The sequence below is a fragment of the Nymphalis io genome, chromosome 29 (assembly GCF_905147045.1).
Source record: "Nymphalis io chromosome 29, ilAglIoxx1.1, whole genome shotgun sequence".
NCBI classification, from domain to species: Eukaryota; Metazoa; Arthropoda; class Insecta; order Lepidoptera; family Nymphalidae; genus Nymphalis; species Nymphalis io.
This window is the reverse complement of record NC_065916.1, coordinates 5934349-5952160: the sequence shown is the minus strand read 5'-3', so window position 1 is coordinate 5952160 and position 17812 is coordinate 5934349. Positions and strand designations below refer to the sequence as shown.

Sequence of the window (17812 nt, the reverse complement as noted above, 5' to 3'; positions counted from 1 at the left end):
CGGCGACTTCAACACGATTAGATTATGTCACATTGATTAATATCTAAAACCGGCCCGCGGTCACTCGCATTCGCAACTTGTATCGAAAAAAAAAACCTGTTCGGACAGGTGATGTGATATGCGCGTCAGTTTGTTCGCATTAACCACGAAAACAAAGTTCCTCCAGTAGGATTGTTCAAATTCTCTTTAAAGGTTTCTTTGCGCGAGTTAGGAAACCTTTTCAAATAACACAATCAAAAGTTTATGAAAAACCGAAAGTTTTTTTTTTACATAATACATAAAATAAATTAAGTAAGAATGATTATGTTTAATTAAAAAAATTACAACAATATTATTATATATATTAATCAATTAATTGAATAACAAATTTTATAAATTAATGTATTATACACTAAGGTACACTTAAAAACCCACAAAGGTTTGACCCGTCTAATAAGTAAAAAAAAAAAAAAAAAACTATAATTTAATTACAACTGCATTTCTCATTTCGTTGATCGACAACATATAAACATTTACTACACAACGATATTTGTGTACATAACAAACTCCTGTCAGTTTCCGAGATAACATCGAAAAAATAAACATGCAGTACTTTGTAATATTAAAAAAAAAATAAGAAGACTGCGGTTTTAGAAAGTTAGTGAAAGCGGCGGCACGGTCTGGACGTTCAGTGAGTGAATGATTGAATGAAACTTATTTAGTTTTAAATTAAAAAATAAATATGAACGACTAACCCCTTCGATATGACTTTCGCCTTACTCGATGACAAAACACATTCAACTTACTAAAACAAACAAAATAAAATAATATAACAAACTTTGGTAACAGTCAGTAATTTATTTTCTAATTACAAAAAATAATTATACTCGTGCTTCTTACGCAGATAACGATAATATTTTTAGTTAAATATATAATATATTTCATTAATACTTTTATAGTTTAATAGTTCATTGGGCTTAAGTCACGATTAAATTAAAAAAAAAAAATGATACTACCTGATTTCTTTTAACGACTTTGTTTAAAGTAGCCTTAAGATGTAATGATGTGTAAAGGTTCATTTTGGCAAATTATTGAAGTATAACATATGTATTAATTAAATTAAATTTGGTTAAAAATATTTTTAAAAAAGCAGTAAAATATTATTGATACAATTTAAATACTCGATAATTGAAAAAAAAAAAAAACGTAATGCATCCCTAGTAAAAATCGAATTCCAAATTCGAAATAAATTCAAATAGGGAACGCTGATCATCTCTTTATCGAGAGGGTGCGAGCGAGAGGTTGTTGATTTAATTCATTAGCGTGAAAGAGACGAGGAGACCGGCGTTCGAGTGAGATAGAGCTGTACAAGTGTAAGTGTGCGAGGAAGGGACGGTTGCAGTCTGTTGACGTAGTAGTAGATGAGATAAGGGGCTATCAGCAGTTTTGAGCGCGTTTAAGTTCGGTCGAGTACTTGCCTATATTATTTGACCTTTACAAAATGTTGACGTGAGTGTATCTTTATATATGTATATATTTCTTCTGTACGAGTGAATGTCAACTGAACTCTTCTTAGGCGGCTGGACCGATTTTAATGATATTTTTTGTGTTTGTTTGAATACATCCAAGGTACTGGGGTTAAGAACCAGGACCTCGATACGTGGCTCTGCGAACATGTCCCGGAAATAAAAATTAAATAATTTTCTTCCGTATGAAGACGGAAAAGGCAGATAGTATTAAACATATATTATTATTATAAACATTTGGTGTTGGTTACAAAACAAATAAAAATAATTTAATAACATATATATACATTTTAATAACTTAGCAATACATTACTATTTACAAGATCTGTATAATAATAAACAATATTAAGATACGCGCTATTGTTTAGATGTAAATATTTAACTGAGGCACTAAAAGTACAAGAAATTAGATTTTTAAATTGAACGCATCTATATTGACACGATTAATATTGCCATAGTTTCATAGATGCATAGCCAGACAGAAAAATACCAGTGAACGAGCATATACTAAGACACTCTTAATTCGGCATTTATTAACTACCGTATATTCTCAAAACAATAAAGTACCATTCTTAAATTTAAATGAGTAAATTCACTTTCCAGTAGAAAATAACGACGTGAACGAGGCACAATCTACGCACACACGCGCATTCCGTCTCACGCGCACTGACACAGCTTATTATTATTAGTACACGAACGGGATACATTGAGATGGCGACAAGTAAAAATTTCTTTGGAATATTATTTTAATTTTATTGTATTGCCAAATTTTTAGGATAACACCTTTACTTTTTACTGTATCGGTGTTTTAATATAAATATGAAGTACATTTAATACTTTAATATAACACGGCTATATATTCAATTTTATACAGTAATAATAAAATAATAGTTAAACATTATATATGATAATTTTAAATTGCTTTTTTTTTATTAAAATTTTTAACCAATTTTTGTCACTACACAAATTAGAATAAGTTAAACTAGCCTACCCGTACCGGTCCCAAGAATAAGAGTTTATATATCTTCTATAGTATAAAATAAAGTCGCTGTCTGCCTATGTATGTATCTCCGCTTATTTCTTTTAAACAACGCAATACATTTTGGTACGGTTTTCACTGAAAAAAAAAAGCTATAAACGAGGAAGGTTTATGTAAATTATTAGTAAATATCTCGTACAATGTGGCCGAACTATGACGTTATTAAGTAGAAAAAAATGTTTTCGTACGTTTCGTTCTTACATGGCTAACACTGGCTGAACCTTAAATGATATGTTGAAATAATGTACCAGAAATTGATTGATTGTAATAGATTAAAAAAATATGTAAATTGTAAAAAAAAGATATTAATTGATGGTAGAGATAGATTATTGAAGGTCTTGAAAAGTTCGCGATAGCATGTCTATCTGGTAAGGATAACAAAAACAATTTTTATCTATTACAGATAAGTAAAAAAACTGCATTTTCTTCAATTCTTTTATACATGTAACTATATGAGATTTTGTCGCGTTCAGACAAACAGACGCACGGGGGGGGGGGGGGGGTGTATTTTCTTACATAACATGTAGTGATGACATCATTATCTGTAATATTTGATATAATAAATATTAACATTGTATCATTCTTTTCAAATAAGACTCGACACAAAATATTACAATCTCTTTCACATGTTATAGGTTAAAACGAGACATTATATTGTAGTCATATCAAATACAAAAATAACAATATTACACAATGGCTGCCGTCTTTAGTTCCGAGTACGTTTGAAGAATAATAACAATAAAAATCGCAGTAATTTTAGATAACTAATGAGTTCTTTGTAAAATACAATGACGTGGTAAGCTCTATGTATTAATGTACATACAAAAAAATCTTTATCTACGTAAATTTACTTGCTGAAAATGTGTAGAATCTTAAGGCTACTTTAACTTTGTTCTCTGGCAGAAATAAATATTATTTTGACATAAGATTTGTTTGTACGGTATCTTAAGTCTAATATTATTAGACCGTTCGAATCATTTTAACATGGAATGTATTAATACTGTTTCCTTTATTTTATAAGGTTTTATTTATACATTGCCATTTTTATACTTTAGACAAAGTTAAAACACGCACGAAGCCTCACAAGAAATAAGTAAAATATATACATGATAGAAAAATATATATATATATATATAACTAGAAAATTCAGTTACAACCTTCTCCCTGTTCAACGTACAAGCGTGTTGAACTCACTCACACCGATGAGATTTATTTAAGTGTGCGTGAAGACAATAAAATGCGGTGGTGTGCGTGCGGCGTCAAGCTAGATATGCTTTAGCGTGGTTGGCTAGTTGTGATTTTTTGTTATAATTATTTTAATTTAATTTAAAAATAATGCGTGTTTCTTCATTTATTATAAACTCAGTTTTTATAAATTATTACGTATTTCATTGAAATATTGTAAATTGTTTAATAATTTCTTATTTTTAGGACATAATTTGTTTTATTTTCTCAATTTATTGTCAATAAATTACTTTATATATTTGCATTAATAAAATATTTATTAATAAAATACAGTATCGTTTAAAGATAATTTTAATTTATTTATAAATATTCAAGTTTACAGTAATTCTAACATTAAAGCAAATAAATAAAAAATTAGAATAACTTATAATCAATAATTCATTAATAAAAAATATATCTCGTACAAAGTTCAAATCATCTCAGTCGCTGTATCTAACAGCACACAGTCTCACTCACCGCTACACGTGTACTGTACGATTGAAACAATTATTCGTGTATGTACCGACGACCTTACGGAATTCCAAAATTTTAAACTTTAATTTTTTTTGTAACATGAAAATATTTTCTACATTTATTGTTAACGGCCAGTAAGTTTTTTATTCACATTTTTTTAATATTTTATTTAAAATTAATCAGTTTCACGAGGATAATTTAAATCATATATTATTTTATTGTAAGTCCGTCAACACAGTCAAATAATTTATGAAGCGTATAAATTATATTATAAGCGTTTTATATATATTGGGAGAAAAAAAATAAAAATATGGTTTTACGAATCTTATTTATATGACATTTAAGTACTATTAAAAAAATATAATACTTTTCTTTTTCAACTTTTTTAATATTTAGATATGTTTATGAACATTTATCTACTTCCAAACTAGCTTCAAACTATTAAATTATGTTTTAATTCAGTGAAAGACCAAAATACGTAACAGGTAACTAATATGTTAAGAAAATAAACTTTAAAATCGATTGGCTGTATAACGTACATACACATTAATACTTTTGCCATAATATTTCGCGGCATTAATTAAGTTGGTGTACGTAAAAGCGCGGGAAAATTGTTTTCTACGAAAATAACTATTGTTAGGTTTTATAAATTTAACATTGTTGACATCAACGTTATTTTGGCTTTAATTTTTATACCCAATAAGCGTTTCGGTTCTTTTTTTAAAGATAATCAAAATCTAACTATTAAATTTTTTTTATATATATAAAAATGGGTAAACGAGCAGGAGGCTCACCTGATGGAAAATGACTACCACCGCCCATGGACATCTGCAACACTCGAGGGCTCGAGGGCAGGTGCGTTGCCGGCCTTTAAGGAACGAGTACGCTCTTTTCTTGAAGATTGCTATGTCATATCGGTTGGGAAAAGTCGCCGGCGAAAGCTGGTTCCACAGAGTGGTATTGCGAGGCAGAAAATGCTTCAAAAATCGCGCTGTCGTGGATTTCCGGACATCGAGGTGATGAGGATGGAATTTAGAATTCTGACGCGATATCCGGTGGTGAAATTCAGTGACCGGGAATCCAAACAATTCCTCAGAACACTCCCCGTGATATATTCGATAGAGGATGCGGAGTGACCCGACATACTTCCGCAAATCCAAAGAATCAAGCCGGTTAATAAAAGCTTGATCGTCGACAGTATAAATACAATCCAACTGTACTTTTTTCAATTCGAATATATTCGACTGCCTCGTTGGTCTAGTGGCTTGATGTAAGGCCGAGGCAGACCCGGAAGTTCAATTCCCAGGCCGGGCCAATAAAAAGTTATTGGGTTTTTCTGTCAGAAAAATTCTCAGTGGCAGCCCGGAGTTTGGAAGTTGGAAATACAATCCCGTGCCTCGGAAAGCACGTAAAGCCGTTGGTCCTGCGCCTGAACTCTTTCCGGTCGTGTCGGATTGCCGTCCCATCGGATTGTGAGAGTTAGGGAATAGAGAGTGCACCTGTGTTTGCGCACACACTCGTGCTTTAAAATATCTCCTGCGTAGTTGGCTAATCTCTCTTGAGATCGGCCGCCGTGGCCGAAATCGGTCTGGAGGACATTATTATTACTTTATTCAAGTAGATAACTTACAAACAAACTCCTTTTCATCAATCATATATACATTTGATTTCATATACGATTATGTTTATATATCATACGCCTTTCTATTGTATAAAAAAAAAGATATATAAAACAATAATACACTTAATTCATAAATTACAAAAACAAATTACAAGTCTTATTTATTAAATAAACTTTAATATTTCATTTAATTAATGGCGTACCCCATTCACCGATTTAATAACTCTATTAATATTTTTTTTATTTTAATATCTTATTACACGACTTAAAAAAAAGTGTGTAATGTTTTCAGGGTTCAGGTATGTATGTGAGTTTCTTTTTTTTTTTTTATAGAATAGGAAGGTGTACGAGCATATGGGCCACCTGATGGTAAGTGGTCACCAAACGCTCTTAGACATTGGCATTGTAAGAAATGTCAACCATCGCTTATAGCCAATGCGCCACCAACCTTGGGAACTAAGATTTTATGTCCCTTGTGCCTGTAATTACACTGGCTCACTCACCCTTCAAACCGGAACACAACAATATCAAGTATTGCTGTTTTGCGGTAGAATATCTGATGAGTGGGTGGTACCTACCCAGACGAGCTTGCACAAAGCCCTACCACCAGTATATATACCACCATAACTTATAAATAACCTAACAGTTTAGCATGTATGAAGTATCGTTAGAATTTTTACATCATCCCAAGTGACACTCGCATTTTTTTTTAATTTAGTATTTTAATGGCAGAGCAAACGTGAAGTGAAGTAAGTGCTGAAGTGGCAGTGGGCTGGACACATATGTCGCAGAACCGACGACCGTTGGAGTAGACGCGTTCTGGAGTGGAGACCACGCCTTGGCAAACGTAGCGTAGGACGCCCTCCAGCTAGGTGGAGTGACGATATACGCAAGGTGGCTGGCAGCGGTTGGAGATTAAGAGCTGAAAATCGAGCTCAGTGGCGTGCCATTGGAGAGATCTATGTCCAGCAGTGGACGCGAAAAGGGTGATGATGATGATGAAGCAAACGTATTGAATTTATCAAATCTTCGATTGCTAGCAAAGGTCCTTGTTGTAAGGAGTTATATGTCAAACGCTTAGGATGCAATATAGTGTTTGAATGTTGATATTCTGGATTTGGACACAGAAAAGTTTATAAGAAAAACAAAATGATTAAAACGCAACACAGACATGTTTAATGTAACTAGTATACGCTTAGTTGTTGAAATCCGTTACCAATCATGATCATAATCCGACATATCGAAAAAATAATTTTCATATTTCGAACATTTTTTTTCCTGCTATACTTTTTTTTTAATTTATAACACAAGCAAAAGTAACACTGAGAAAGCTAAAACAAAAAAAAATGAAAATCGTCCTTCGCTTATATACAGATTATAGTAACGTATATTTTTGTTTTTTTTTCTTTTTATTACACCTGTTTAAAAATACACAACTAAGAAATCAAGACGCACAATTTAACCTATAGATAATTATATATACAGTTAAAATTAATCAATAAAAATATTATTATTAATCTGTCAACAAGTAACGTCAGAGACAAGTGTAACATTGATTTTTCATTTGCATGTTAGAACGAGACGGGTATACTTTCGATAAACGAGTGCGAGTGAGACGGATTATGTTATTATAAATAAGGGTGCGTGTCGGTTGTGAATGGATTTGTGGGAACGATATATTTTTGTACTAAAAACTATTTTTAATTTAGATTATTTTAATATTATCTGATATTAACCTGCTTCTTTATTACCAGGCATCACAATCTACGTAACAGCAGTGCTATTCTGTAAGAACTAACTTCTCTAAAATGAAATGTTAACCGACTTATGTTGATATAGCATTTTGACGCGTGTATTCTTGTTATGTTATAATTATAATGGTCAATATCGCATATCACTTACTGACAGTTCACGACCGTTTTCTGATGTGAGTCTCGAGTTTGTTCTTACAGAATATTTATTCCTACAGGATTAAAAACTTTTGACGTCGTGAGTCACAGACGACTGACTTCAATTACGCGGAATGTGTGACAGTTGACCGCATTTTTATTCTTTAGTTTTAGATATAACAGACAGACGGACACACGAGTATCTTTTGCATTTATAATATTAGTATTGATAAATTAAAAAAAAAAATTTGTACCTTTTTTTTTTAAAGGCAGGCAAGGGATACTATTGAGTCACCTTATAGTACGTGGTCACCACCGCCAATAAACATTAACGCATAAAGAAATATTAACCATTTCTTACAACGCCAATGTGTACCAACATTGGGCACTAAGATGTTAAGTTCCATGTGCCTGAAGTGTCACTGGCTCACTCAACCTTACAACCGGAACACAACATTACTGATTAAGCTATTTACGGGTAGAATATATCAAGAGTGGGTGGTACCTACCCAGAAGACCTTGCCGTTCCATATTCAATCTAGTTTCTCTAGTTTACACGATTCAGTTCATATATTTTGCATTTGTCGTCAATCTTGTGACTGACATTTTTTTTGTATCCATACTCGTGTCGGAAGCGACACGCAAAACCTCGGCCCTTACGTCCTTTGTACCTTCGAAGGATGCGAGATAGATCTAGCAGGTAAATTCATATTGTATACAAAGGAATCTATTGCACGGACGGATCTATCATTTTACAATTCATAATAACAAGAATCTTGGTGTAAAGTCTATAGCTACTTCATCGGTGTATTGGCTGAGATGTAAAGCTTCACTTCCCGGCATCCCGGATTCAAATCACACTGGGTCGAAAGAAAGTTACTATAATCTGTTGAGAAATTTAGCAGCAGATCTTAGTCTGGAAGTTCGCAGTTTAAAATCTCGAGTCTTCAATTGCTACTGGGAATCTTCGACAGAAAAACACCATAACTTTTCACTGGACCGACCTGGGTGTCAATTATACCAAGAAATTGTCACTTTTCTATTCTTCAATGTAATCATCGACTATTGACATATCAACAGCCAATCATTGTCCACTGCTGAACATAGGCCTCTCCCAAGGTGCGCCAAAGCTCCCTGTCCTCCGCCTTCCGCATCCAGTCGGTGCCGTCACCTTCTTAAGGTCATCGGTCACCTCGTGACATAACAGTTGACAATTAAGTTTGGTTTTGGCAAAACGGTATATGTTAACATCAAACCGGTTCGGTACCGATCCGAATTAATATAGACAAGTCAAAGTTGGATTGGAAATGAACCGGGCATGCATCGTAATCATTATAGTTTAGTAGGATTTCCCCAAGGGTTTGAATCGAGGACCTTATATATCTGGTCTACACCAACAAGACAATCGACTAAACCTTATAACACGGTTTAAAATAAAGTTCTCATATTCTATTAAAACGCCGCGAATCCTTCAAAATATGTGATTTAACGTATGTTATCTACATATATGAATCCTACATATAATATATTAAAATTGTTATATAGCAGGGGTTGGTTAACTTAAAATGAGACAGTTAATTTGAAATCACAGACAGACACTTCAATTTTATATATTTGTATATATAAATGTAATATACTTGATAACAAAGGTACGTATATGAACTTTAATTTGTTATAACTTGTGATAGACTCAACCGATTTTGATAAAATAAATGATTATTGTTTGCATTTAGCCGCTGCGTTCATTAGTCCAAAAAACAAACTAACAGATAAAAAAAATATGGTTGTTTTGAACTCGCTCATAGCTATATAAACTTAGGAGTTATTTTGAAATCACATACAGACACATTAATTTTATTTATTTAAATAGATAAAAATATAATTTTTAACATTTATCGTAAGTTAAATATAATTAAATTTTTGGTTAGCACGACAAATAAACGATAGTAATATTCTTTATCGTAAATTCTTCGGCGCTGCTAAGTGACATCGTACATTTGATCACGGATCTGCAATGCGATTCTGCAAGAGCTCACTTCATTACTCACCCGTGACATGTTGACAATCTTTTTTTTTACCATTATCGACTTATTGTGAAGGTAAACATCGTGAGGTAACTTGCATGTGTCTAATTTCATTGAAATTCTGCCACATGTGTATTCTAACAACCCGCATTGGAGCAGCGTGGTGCTATAAGCTCAAAACCTTCTCCTTAAAAGGGAGAGGAGGCCTGACCTCCTATCCAGGCCCAGCAGTGGGACATTAACAGGCTGTTAATGTACTGTACAGTATTGCTGTATTGTTATGGTGTTATATTGATGCGTGTATTCTTGTAATGTTATTATTATTATTATGACCAATATCGCATATCAAATATTGACAACCGCCTTACGGTGATATACTATTTTGACGCTTGTATTCACGAAATGTTATTAATTATTACGGTCAATGTCGCATATAACTCTGTCTGACGTTTCACGACCGTTTTCTGGTGCGAGTCTCGAGTTCGTTCTTACAGAAGTCCAACGCCCTATTGTCAGGAACTCATTCTCTCAGCGATCAGAAATGAATTCTGTAGTTTTACGTGTAAAATGTCCTGACAAGTTACTTTGTAATGTGAATATATTTATTTTGTAAATAAACGGTTTGATTATATTGAATAAAACAAGATATTAATAAAACTAAAACCAACAATAGTTTACAATATAAAATTAAAACACATTATATTAATAATACAAATTATAAGAAGCATTTTTTTCATGGAATTAAAAATAAATAAATGTATTATATTAACCAAAAAGTATTTAAATAACATTCGAAATAATTCAAAAATAGTATTTCAGTGCCTTAGAAAAAAAAAATCCGCACATTCCACGTTCAAATTCTTGTTAAATATCGGCACAACTCCGTGGGGTACTAGGAGAGCAGCGTCGTTCAGGGGGTGGCCGCCCTCACGTGCTCGCCCCTCGGTTAAGTATTCATACCTAAATATAGGTTACGTCATGTAACCATTGTACATAATTAACTTTTATATATAATTTGTGGACGATTTTGTGTAACGCCTTACGTAATAAATTATTAATTAATAAGTTACTAATTATTTATTCTAAGTAAACTTCGAAAGACACTTTCGTAGCAAATTTTCCTTTCATTCAGCGAATGGTAGTTTAGCCGCGTTCACACAGAGGATTTTTAATTGTTCAATTGCTAAATTGATGTAGTTTTGAATTGTGTGAATAGAAATTCAATTGATATTTTTTTTATAGAATCGGTAGGCGTTCGAGAATGTAGCAACCTTATGGTAAATGGTCACCAACGCTCATAGACATTGGTGTTGTAAGAAATGTTAACCATCGCCAATGCGCCACCAACCTTGGGCCACGCATGTCATTACAGGCACAAGGGACAACATCTTAGTTCACATTCACATCAAGCGATTTGTCACAAATAGTAACAAATCACTTAATGTTATAAAACAAAGTCTTCCCGGTCGTCTGTCTACCTGGCTGTCTGAACTCGATATACTCAACAAATGTAGTCTGGAGTACATACACGTCTTTGAATAAATATAGAAGCAAAAAGGGCACTATGAGTATTATCAAAACATATACATACATTTAGTATGTATATATGTGTGTTCACCTAAAACTGAAACTCTTGAAACGTTTCTGATGAGCATTCCTTCGATTCGGTGAAACGTCCCGGACGTCAACAGCTAAACCGTGACGTCATACACATATCAAATATGGCTGAACGCGTATTATAACTATTTGATAATTATCTTGTATACTTACAAAGCGAATTATGTTTTGTTAGTATATTAATATTAGTATAATAATAAAGTCGAGATGGCCCAGTGGTAAGAACGCGTGAATCTTAACCGATGAACGTGGGTTCAAACCCGGGCAAGCACCACTGAATTTTCATGTGCTTAATTTCTGTTATAATTCATCTCGTGCTTTTCGGTGAAGGAAAACATCGTGAGGAAACCTGCACGTGTCTAATTTCATTGAAATTCTGCCACATGTGTATTCCACCAACCCGCATTGGAGCAGCGTGGTGGAATAAGCTCCAAAACCTTCTCCTCAAAAAGGGAGAAGAGGCCTTAGCCCAGCAGTGGGACATTTACAAGCTGTTACTGTACTGTAGTATATTAATGTGAGGAGTAAAATTTCATCCCTATTTTCCGCATGCCTTCGTGCACCCAAGGTCGTGCTGACCGCCACTGGTACTATTTACCATCATCATTGTGTCTCCTACTCCTGTCTAGAATTGTACAGTTTGGTGTTGATAGCGGTACGCTTATGGTTTCCACTGCGTGAAAAAAGAAGGAAAAAAAAATGGAAGCGGTACGCAATTGATGCTGAGGAGACCTGCGGGTAACCCAACAACTAAATCAGCTTGGAGATTGACGTTTGTACTAGTGTAATACAACACACTGACTAAAACCGGAATAAACCGGTTCGCACTAGATACCACGTGCCTTGAACTCTTGCATAAGTAGCGTTAGGAATATCATTTTATTATCCTTTACTAAAAAAAAATTGTCGTAAAAAAATGTCATGTTGAATATGAACGCTGTAACGGCATTAGTTAAGGAAAAATGTTTGTCCCGAGTCTGGGTGTAATTATCTATATAAGTATGTATTTACAAAACAAAAATAGTATGTGTAGTATATCAGTTGTCTGGTTTCCATAGCACGAGCTCTGTACAAGCTTAATTTGGGATCAGATGGCCGTGTGTGAAAAATGTCCCAGGATATTATTATATTATTATTATTATTATAAAATATAATGCTATATTTGTAAAAGAATGGAAAAATGTTTGTCGCCATGCTATTGAAGAGGAAAATAAATTCCAGGGTAGAAACGAAGCTTTGCGTACAATGTGAGTGCAAATTATCCTTTACATAAATAGTTTAACGGAAAATCGCGAGTACTAAATGAGTATTAGTGATTCAATATTAAAAATAACGTTTAATATGAATATTATTAAGTATCTCCTTATAAAAAAAAGATGGCCTAGTGGTAGGAACGCGTGAATCTTAACCGATGATCGTGGGTTCAAACCCGGGGAAGCACCACTGAATCTTCATGTGCTTAATTTGTGTTTATAATTCATCTCGTGCTTAACGGTGAAGGAAAACATCGCCAGGAAACCTGCATGTGTCTAATTTCATTGAAATTCTGCCACATGTGTATTCTACCAACCCGCATTGGAGCAGCGTGGTAGAATATGCTCCAAACTGTCTCCTCAAAAGGGAGAGGAGGCCTTAGCCCAGCAGTGGGACATTAACAGGCTGTTACTGTATATAAAAAAAAAAAAAAACAAAAATTAAAAATATATGTTTATTTATTTATCTGCTGACGGTACAATACTACAAACGCAAAAACGTTTTCAAGCTGATTCGGATATACTTAAGTTTTCGAAATAAATTAATTTCATTAATAAATAAACGCAATTTCTACTAATAAAATAAATGCGAAAGTAACTGTCTGTGTGTTACGCTTTCAAGGCTAAAGTACTGTATCGATTTAGATGAAATTTGGTATAAGGTAAGTTTGAACCGAAAGGAGGAACATAGGCTTCTTTTCTGTATCTACCTTCCACGCCATGCCGTAACACGCGGGCAAAGCCGCGGACGAAACTATTTATTCTATAATTATAAATAAAATAAACCCGTATATAAAAATTACATTTCTTCCAAACATTAAATTCGATGGTGATCCCCTAGGCGTGTGTGATGATGATGATCACTGAGCGATTTGGGTCACCGCGGTCAATCTTAGGAGACAGCCAGCTGCGCAGGTCATATTACAGTGCAAAAGTGTGTGTGCAAACACAGGTGCACTCTTATCCCTTACTCACACACTCCGATACGTTCCGAGAGTTATAATATTACTAAACCATTTTATTATTTGTCAAAAATATACAGCTAAATTTGACATCGATTTAAAAACACAACTAGCGCCATCTAGTGACAAAAAGGTAACTATTGATGATTGATTGAGTTTGAAGTGCCGCTAAATTCTAGCGATAATAATCTTTGCATACAATATTAATATTAATTTTTGTCTTCAATATGAAACCTCACTCATATTGTAAATGTGAAAGGACGGTTGTCTTGATGTCTGTCCTTCAATCACGCGAACGGATACTTATGAAATTTGGCTTATACGTCGATTAACTAGTCGACAGGAACTCGGTGGCTGTGGTGGCTTTGTGCAATCTTGGATATCAGCCAATCATCGTCACACACCCACCAAACATCAACATTGTTTTCCTTCAAACGAGGCGTAAAGAGGCGTCTTGCGGGCCGACAAGGCAGAGGCGGCTAGTGCAGAACATTCTTTTCGACTGTACTGGCCGTCGTCATGTTTGGTCTCTACTACCACTTACCATCAGGTGGAGTAGTCATCCCGACAAATATATAAAAAAAAAAAAAAACAAATACTATTGTGGTCGTGGTCTTCTCGAAGATTATCGAGCGTAGATAAAATAACGTTAATGAAAAAAAAAACTATAAATGATGTGTATGGGATACAACCAAGTAAATTATATTAAATTAATTATTAATTTGAATTTTTTGTATTATTTATATTTGTGTATGTGTGTGTATGTATTGATATATATTTTTGTACTTTATATAAATGTATGCAGTAGCAGCAGTAACAGCCTGTTAATGTCCCACTGCTGGGCTAAGGCCTCCTCTCCCTTTTGAGGAGACAGTTTGGAGCATATTCTACCACGCTGCTCCAATGCGGGTTGGTAGAACACACATGTGGCAGAATTTCAATGAAATTAGACACATGCGGGTTTCCGGCAATGTTTTCCTTCACCGTCAAGCACGAGACGAATTATAAACACAAATTAAGCACATGAAAATTCAATGGTGCTTGCCCGGGTTTGAACCCACGATCATCGCTTAAGATTCACGCGTTCTTACCACTGGGCCATCTCGGCAACTTATAAATGTATACATTTGTACATTTATATAGTATAATTGCCCGATTTGTCCTGCGAGCATCTTAATTCAGGGTTGTCTGGAAGAGATCACACTACATCAGTGATAAGAACCCCCTTTGCATGCTATTTTATATTCAGTCTTAAGCTTTTTATATATATATATATATTTTTTTTTGATTAAGTGTGTAACACAGATAATTATTATTATAAAATGTAAACATAACGGATACGTTTATTGCTGTCCAGTGCGCTGTCAACCGCGTTAAAGCGCTCAAGTCATTATATAGAAAAATGACATAATATCAAATTGGTATTCTTTTTCTTACGTTATATATTCTAATGCTTAATTTCTAACTCCGTTAGTTTTTTTTTTTATAGAATAGGAAGGCGGACGAGCATATGGGCCACCTGATGGTAAGTGGTCACCAAACGCCCTTAGACATTGGCATTGTAAGAAATGTCAACCATCGCTTATAGCCAATGCGCCACCAACCTTGGGAACTAAGATTTTATGTCCCTTGTGCCGTAATTACACTGGCTCACTCATCCTTCAAACCGGAACACAACAATATCAAGTATTGCTGTTTTGCGGTAGAATATCTGATGAGTGGGTGGTACCTACCCAGACGAGCTTGCACAAAGCCCTACCACCAGTAAAGTCTAGTGATAAGCCAGTTCGGCTGCAGACCGTAACATCCTATCTTCGAATCAATCGGGCCAATATAAGCTTATCGTTTTTTTCCTGTCAAAGTTAAAATCTTTATTCAATATAGAAGCGACAGAACTAATATTATAAATGCGAAAGTTAGTTCGTTGATTTGTTTGTTTGTTACGCATAAACGTCTAAACTCAACCGATCACTATGAAACTTTGCACGCACGTTGTCATCGGTGCGGAAAAGGACACAGTGTACCAAACACAAATGCCCCCATCCCTCACACTGGCCGAAACTAGTTCAACATAGGAGCATTAAACTTGCTCATAGTTGGTCAGAACCGGTTTTGTTCGGGTTTCTCGGGGAAGTCATTACAGAGACAACCCGTAGTCGAGCAGGTGGTACTGAGGAATTTTCACGGTAGCATGCGCAAGCGATCCCGTGGCGCTCCTCGTTAAGACGAAAATGGTTTTTTAGTGGGTATTCAGATTTTCGGGGCGTATTCGACGCATTGGACATCGGCGAGTCTCAAATATTCCCCTGTGCCTCGAAAAGCCGTTTGCACTTTGAACTCTATTCCGTCGTATCCTCATGATAAGTGGTAGTAGAGTCCAAACGCGACAACGGCCAGCACAGTCGGGACGAATGATCTGCACTAGCCCCCCCCCCCGTTGCTGGCCCGCAAGACGCCTCTTCACGCCTCGTTTGAAGGAACCCGAGTTACAAGAGGGGATTGCATTGACTTTCATCATTACACGAACGCGCCGAGGTCAATATTATCATCACAATCTTTAACACTTGGCCGATTAATTTGCCAAGCTTTAGAATTACGAGTTCGACCTCAACGGGTCGCGGAGGTCAGATCGCGAACTGAACAAACCAACCTTAAATACGACAAAGACGAAAAGTTAAAGACTCTTGCTTTAAAATTCAATAAAAAAAAAAAAAAAAACATCTATCTCGTGTTCTAAGATTAGTCACAAAGTCAGGTGAAAGTACAGAGTAACATTAAAACGGTACATTTTTTTCGGAGACAGGTATCTTTATTTTATACCTGTAAAAGAATACGTAGTACTATTTCTTACGCAACGGTAACAAACGATCATAGAGAATGAATAATACGTGTAAAAAAAAAATACAAAAAAAAAAGCCGGTCCTAAATTAACATACGAATAATAATACTCACAACATGTAAACGTTACATATGATATGAATAAACTAAGTGTAGGGCAAGCTTTAAAAAAAAATACGGAATTCGAAGGTAAATTTAAAAAAAAAAATCAAGAATACGTCAAACCATTTTGTATTTCGAATGATTTTGATCGGAGCGCGGGCAGACGACACTCGAGCGACCGAGTCTATAGTCTTTACTTATGTACAGAGCGGCCAGTTTAAGCTGAGCCGTGTAACGTCACCCGCTCGCGTTTAGAAGCGGGTGGATATTGGAGGCGCGCGGGTTGAGGGAGGTCAAGCGGTAATGGGCGAAGCGGTACTACGGTACGTAGCGATGGATAGATAGGTAGGTGGTACTCGGGGTGGGCGCGTACAGTCGGTGACAAATACATTCATTTATCCATATAATATTTTTAATTATATATTATTCTGTAAAATGATTATTTTTCTAGGAATATTCTTAGATGTGTTTAATGTTGTATTTAGTTTTGTTTCATAAAATTAATTATATTTTTAGATATCGATAATCAATCAACGTCGTAACGCCTTAGTCTTATTTCGTTGTTTAATTTTTTTTTTATTATTTATTGTTGACATAAAACCGTTTTATTTATGTAATTTTGTAATTGAGTCTCTGTCTTAAATAATTATTACTATTATTAATTTATTTCATCAAAAATTAGCAAAAAAAACAATTAACAATTTTATTCAGATATGTGTCTACGTACTATGCTATATCTTATTACTGTGCTGACATTTACTAATCGATATGTTGATCTTCAATCTGCGTTCTTATAAAGAAATTGAACTTTCGTCACACTTACTAAACTACAGTTTTTTTTTTAATCTTTATTTTAGTGGGGTATGGTCACCGGGTGATCATGCCAACCCCATAGGAATAAATGTAATGACGTAGGTACGACATGAGATGAATTCGACTTTGACCAAATCGTAAATTACAGTTAACTGTCAAGTATTTTTACTCCACCGATTCTGTGACAATAATCTTAGTAACAATAACATTTTTTTTTTAATTTATCGATTCAAAATTTTATGATATAATATTTTATGTATAACATTTTTTAGACAGTCGATAAACAATTAAAAAGAATGTCAAGTCGTCAAAATTCAATTTTTAATCTGACTCCATATAGAAATAGAAGAGAGAATAATAAAGCCATAACAATATGAAATTAGTTTTTTTAATAAGAAAAAAAAACTATAACTACTACGACATTGATTTCTCGATATTTATAATATGTAAA

The 17812-nt window shown here is 34.3% G+C and overlaps 1 protein-coding gene across 2 annotated transcripts in view; it reads right to left on the bottom strand.

Annotated features, from left to right (window-relative positions):
- LOC126779541 (LIM domain-binding protein 2) overlaps positions 1–17812 on the bottom strand; it is a 64422-nt gene that overhangs the window by 25104 nt on the left and 21506 nt on the right. The gene's annotated exons all lie outside the window — the stretch shown is intronic.